Genomic DNA, 6,391 nt, shown 5'->3' with positions numbered 1-6,391 from the left:
GTGCGACTGCATGGGTGCCAGTGTCAATAATTTCTGATCGAGACCCTAGGTTTACATCTCGGTTTTGGCAGAAGTTGCAAGAAGCGTTGGGTACACGATTGGATTTTAGCACTGCTTTTCACCCACAGACAGATGGACAGTCTGAAAGAGTTATTCAGGTTCTAGAAGATATGTTGAGAGGTTGTATCATTGATTTTCGTGGAAGTTGGGAGGACTACTTGCCATTGGCAGAGTTTGCTTACAATAACAGCTATCAAGCAAGTATTCAGATGGCACCATATGAAGCGCTTTATGGGCGAAGATGTCGTACGCCAACGTGTTGGACAGAGTTGGGTGAACGACGAGTGCTTGGACCGGAATTGGTGGCAGACACTGAAAACAAGGTTAGGTTGATAAGGGGTCGGTTAAAGGAGGCATCGGATAGACAGAAGTCGTATGCGGATCTAAAGCACAAGAAGATTGAGTTCGCTGTTGGGGATATGGTTTTCTTGAAGGTTTCCCCTTGGAAGAAAATTTTGAGATTTGGTAAGAAGGGTAAGTTGAGCCCACGATTTATTGGGCCTTACCGAATTGTTAGCGGGTTGGACCGAGGGCTTATCACTAGAGTTACCACGAAGCGCATCGTATCCACGACGTTTTCATGTATCCATCTTTGGTGTATCGATCGACCCAACTCATGTCATACCGATTCTGAAATCGAAATACGATCGATTTAACCTTCAAGAGGAACCTGTGCAAATACTTGATCGTGACGTCAAGGTGTTGAGAAGGAAATTAGTTCCACTAGTGAAAGTACTTTGGAGGAACCATGGCAAAGAAGAAGCTACTTGGGAGACTGAGGAGGCTATGCGTCAACAGTACCCTCAACTGTTCTAATAAGGTAAAATTTCGAGGTCGAAATTTCTTTAAGGAGGGTAGAGTTGTAACGTCCTGATTTTCGGATTTATTCGTGGTTTTCAGTATTTTGATAGAGATTTTAAAATTTTATATTTGGATGTGAAATTAATATTTTGAGAAGGTAAATGGGCTTATAGAAGGCCCATGTGTTGGCCAAAACCCGGTTAAATTTTTGAAATTTTGGATTTAGGAGTTAGGGGTTCTGGCTAGGTGGCCTTATATAAAGTTGTGGGTAAAGTGTATCACAAAAAGAGCCTTAGTAAAGTGGCAAGGGTGACACCACTAAGCTCCTAAAAATGTGGCGTGTGGAGCATGGGGGAAGACCTGGGATCGATTCCCTGTGTTGACAAATAGATGCATTTATTTTTAAGTGCAGGAGGAGTAGTGTTGGAGTCCAGGTGGATTCTGCTAAAGGAGAGTTTGGATCAGTCCAAACGCTTGGATTAAGGAGGGATAAGGGGAGAGATTTAAGAGATTGGGATAGAGGCTAAGAGTTGGCCGAATTAGGGGAATTAAGAAGGGGAATTCGGCATTAGGGTCTTAGCTGTGCCATTTTCTCTCTTTTGTTTTAGTTTTCTCTTCTTTCTTCTTCCCTAGCCGAATCTACCATCTTTCCTCTCATCTTTCTCCCTTTCTTTTTCGAAAACTAGCCCACTATTTTCCTCTACTCGTTTGTTATTTCTCTCGTTAATCCCTACTTAGAAAAAAAAAAGCGCAAAAGCGAAATCGGTGAAGATAGAATGGTGCCGTTTTCTTACCTTAAACACCTTAGGGTTATTTTCTCTTTTCCTCTCTATCCAAAACCACCATTCTCTCTATTCTTCTTTACGTATTTTTTCTTTTCTTTTTTTCCTCTTCAAAACCGTTCATCAAACTCTTTGTTCATCAACACTTGTGCCGAAACCACAAAAGCCGAAAAACCATAGATTTGGGGCTTATAGCGAAACTTCTTCAACCCCGGATTCGGGTTTTACCATTGTTCTAAGGATAAATCTGCACAGATTGCGTGGAAATCAAGTAGGAGTAAGGGTAAGTACTTATCATCTTAGATCATTCTTAATTTACGATGTTAGGAAAACCGAAATCCCTAAAATCTAGGGAGGCATCGACTTGGGCATGTGGCTCTAAGAGTTTTTAACCGATGTTTTTCGTCAATGACTAGAGTCTTCTTAAGCATTGAATTAAAGTCGTGGTTCATTGGAGTAATCAGATTCGGAGATAGCTATCGATTTTGGTAAAAAGGTAAGGTTTCAAAGGCTTTTTAGGGATATGGTTCGATCATGGATAAGTAAGTTTTAGGGGTTTAGTGATTATGGTTTGTAAATAAGAACTGTGCTAATAAATTGTAGGACATCGAAAGGGATCTCGAAGCGTTAAATCGCAAATCGGTGTGTACTAGAACACCCTTTCTTAGTTCAATTAAGCAAAACCGAAATGCCGAAATTCGGCATTTCATGGTCATGTGAGTATGCGAATGCTCTCAAGTCATAGAGTAATTGTTAGATCTGGCACCGCAAGGTGGTAAGCACGTTCACGTGACATTTTAGCGTATTTGAAAAAAGGGCTCGATGGGCCAAAAGCTGGGCCCAATGGGCTTACTGGACCAATATGGGTAAGAGAGGGCAAATTAGCACATTAGGTAGATGGTGGAATCAAATTGCATAAAAGCGATAAAAATTACTGAATTAGCTTGTGTAGTAGCGTAGATCACGAAATTACCCCTAAAGAGCAAAATTACCGAAATTACCCCTAAAGAGCAAAATTACCGAAATTACCCTTAAAGAGCAAAATTACCGATATACCCCTAGGGTTTTAAAATGGCTGAACTACATGATTGATTAATGTTGTATTTTACATGATATGCTTTTATTAATATCATTGCATGGGATTGGAGTATTCTTGGAGGAAATCTTGAAAGTGGTTCATCCACGTCTTGGAGGCTTTGCCTCAATCGATCGAAATTTGAGCGTTCTGTCTGCAAGCTGTGGAGTGTAAATTTGGGTGGGTTGAGATATTCCCACATGGAGTGTAGGGTTGGTGCAGAGCGATGTAGCGGTTGGTGGGTTGAGTAGTCTCCCGGATGGGCTTGCATTCATTATTCTTGTTGTTACTCATGTTCTTGAACCGGGCCTATGGGCCACCTTGTTATGTAAAAAGGGCTAAGGCCTTGCTCTTGTATTACGAAAAGGGCTTCGGTCCACTGTGTCTTGTTATCTGAATAGGGCTTAGGCCCAATGGGCTCGAGTGATTTGGGCTTTGGATGGGTTTCAGATATACTGAGTTTTCCCAAACTCACCCCCTTCCTCTTCCATCCTTGCAGGTGAGCCCTAGAATTGGTGGACTTGGAGCTGGGCGGGATTTAGAGTGGCCATGAAGATTGATTGCCGATTTTAAATAAGTTTAGCATTTAATTTGGATTATTTTTATTATGATTAAAGTTGTAATAAGGCCGCTCTTTTTAATTACTTTTATTTTGGGGATTATTAAACTGGCTAGCACTAGGGTTCGTTTTATAAAAAAAAAAAACTACTCGTTTTTATAAAGGATCACGATGACGCACAAAGTTTCCGCAAAGTAAATGTTTTTCCAAGAAAATAATTATTTTAAGCAAACGTTTTCAAACTTAATCATTTTCTTAAGATGGACATAACCAAACGGTTTTCTCAAAATTATACGAGATGTTAGAGTGTGGCAATGGCGGTGTGCATGTCTAGGATTGGATCCGAAGGGAGCTTGGTACTTAAGCGGTCAAGCGGACTCACCTCCTCTTCTTCTGGTTTCCTACGATGCATGACTTCCATTCACTTTAACCTACTTTTAAAAGTGTCTTCTACAACACCAACTAAGTTTTCCAACTAAGTAATACGGAATGTTTTGAACGCTTCGATGTGGCGCATCAGATCTGGTCATAACGTCTAGGCCGGGTTTGGGGTGTTACAAGCTCTGATTCCATCTGCCGATACCACATATCCTAAAAATACAACATCTAATAACCAGAATTCACATTTACTAAGCTTCCCATTTAACTATTTCTCCTGTAATATTTGTAAAACAATTCTGAGATGCTGTTCATTTTTAGATTCAAACTTTGAATAGACCAAAATACCATCAATGAAAAACACCACAAACTGGTCTAGATATGGTTGAAAAATCTGATTCATAAGATCCATAAAAGCAACCGAGGTATCTGTCAATCCGAAAGGCATAATTAGGAATTCATAATGGCCATACCTTGTACGAAATGTCGTCTTCGGTACATCACTTTCTTTCACCTTTAATTGGTAGTAACCCGATCTCAAATCAATCTTTGAAAACACAGAAGCTCCTTTTAACTGATCAAATAGATCATTAATACGAGGTAACAGATATTTATTCTTCATTGTCACCTTATTCAATCGCCGATAATCAATACACAATCGCATCAAACCATCTTTCTTTTTAACAAACAACACTAGAGCTCCCCAAGGTGAAGTACTCGGATGAATAAATCCTTGATCCAATAAGTCTTGTTATTGCACTTTTAATTCTTTTAATTTGGTAGGTGACATACAGTATGTGGGTACTGATATTGAAGCTATACCAGGATACACTTCAATTCAAAATTCAACCTCCCGATCTGGTAGTAATCCCGGTAATTCTTCAGGAAAAACATCAGGAAATTCACAAACAGTTCAGATCTTACTGTATTGACTTTCAACAAAATCTGAATTAATAACATATGCCAAAAAAGCTGCACAACCCTAATGAAGAAGTTTATTAGCCTGAATTGCTGAAATAATACAAGTCAACCTACTGGTTCAAATACTATTTACTTTAATCTTATTCTCATTTTCACTTTGAACAATAAACTTCTTTTTATAACAATCTAAAATCACTCATATATTTCCTCTAAAATTCTCTTTAAAGGAAATCTCAGTTTACCTGTTCTGCCGGTATATGTCAAGTTATCGATTCCCACCAAACATAGGCTTTCCCCTTGAAGTAAATAAACATCACATAATAAACTTTCTCGGGGAGTACATTCAAGTTGCTGTAAAATTCTTTTTGTAGCTTCAATCCAATTTTCAGCTGTAGATGGATCAACCCCTTTTTAAGCCCAGAAATTCAGTAGCACCATACTTACTTAATTATTTAATTGAGGCTCATCGAGTAGTTGGGGCAGATGTTGTAGCAGGTCCAGTTTCTGCTACTCTTTGAAGGGCATCAGCTATAACCCTCAGTAGTTGAGAATCATCTATCTCTCTAGTATTACCTTTTTCAACATTAGGTGGTTGATTTCTTACCAGATTTACATTAGGTGTTACTGACTCGGTTTAATCTATATCATATGATTCATCATCTCTAGTATACATTTCTTGATCAGTATCATCTATGTATTCATCCAACATTTTCACTATAAACCAGAAACAAATAAATATATCAGCATCTAAATCCAGACTCAAATTTAACTCAATTATGGCATGTACCTCTAGACTCAATTCCGAGCTCGATTTAGTCCGAGAATTGGCTAAACCTGAATAGCTCTGATACCACTAAATGTAACACACCTTAACCCTTATCCGTCGCTAAAACAGGGTTACGGAGTATTACCAGACATTTTAGATCAAATATGAATATTATATAATTATTCACACATAAATATCATACTTCAATCATATTGTCCCTTTATGAGCCTTATACATCTAGTTTACCAACCCTGCAAATCTTGAACAACAAGCAACTCATTTACCAATCTTTTAACCAATCCAAAACACATTCAAATATATCTAAAACATGACAAAATAATCCATCTATTGACTTAATCAATATACCAACATAGATACTATACAAATACTAACCAATTCAATTCATTTATATTCATTCAAGCCAAACTAAATTTAAAGCCAAATATCAACCTAAATTTGCATATATTAACTTCATGCATACTTTAACCAAAATAAGCCATTTATAACTTCAACATAACACATAATTTATTTTTATGTATATAAGGAATTAATATCATTCTTTAATATTATTTACAATCATTTTCCAAAATGACAAATACAACAACCTAGGTACATGACATATACCAAAAGAAAAGTACTTCACCACAATGAGTTCGGGATTGGCCTTGGATACTGATTTGGTAATTTGACTTTCACCTAACTGCGTACAGAAAAAAACCGTACGCTGAGTATAAAACTCATTGGTATTTCTATAATCCAAATACTTATTAAATAAGAATTTATAATATTTATATGTATAAACACACATAATAAAAATCATTCAAACAAATAATCAAATTAATAATCAATTATTCAAAACACTTTCAATTCTCACTTTTTTTTTTTACTATTCCAATTTCATAATTGCTATTCAATAGCTTTTCTCAATAGGTTATACTATTAAATTTCAAACCAATATCCATTTCATGAATCCTTGATTCATGCAATTCCATGCATTTCAATTGCATATTTCATTTCATTGTCCGTTCCAATCTATTTTCAATATCATT

The sequence above is a fragment of the Gossypium arboreum genome, chromosome 7 (assembly GCF_025698485.1).
Source record: "Gossypium arboreum isolate Shixiya-1 chromosome 7, ASM2569848v2, whole genome shotgun sequence".
Lineage (NCBI taxonomy): Eukaryota > Viridiplantae > Streptophyta > Magnoliopsida > Malvales > Malvaceae > Gossypium > Gossypium arboreum.
Note: the sequence above shows the minus strand (reverse complement) of the source record.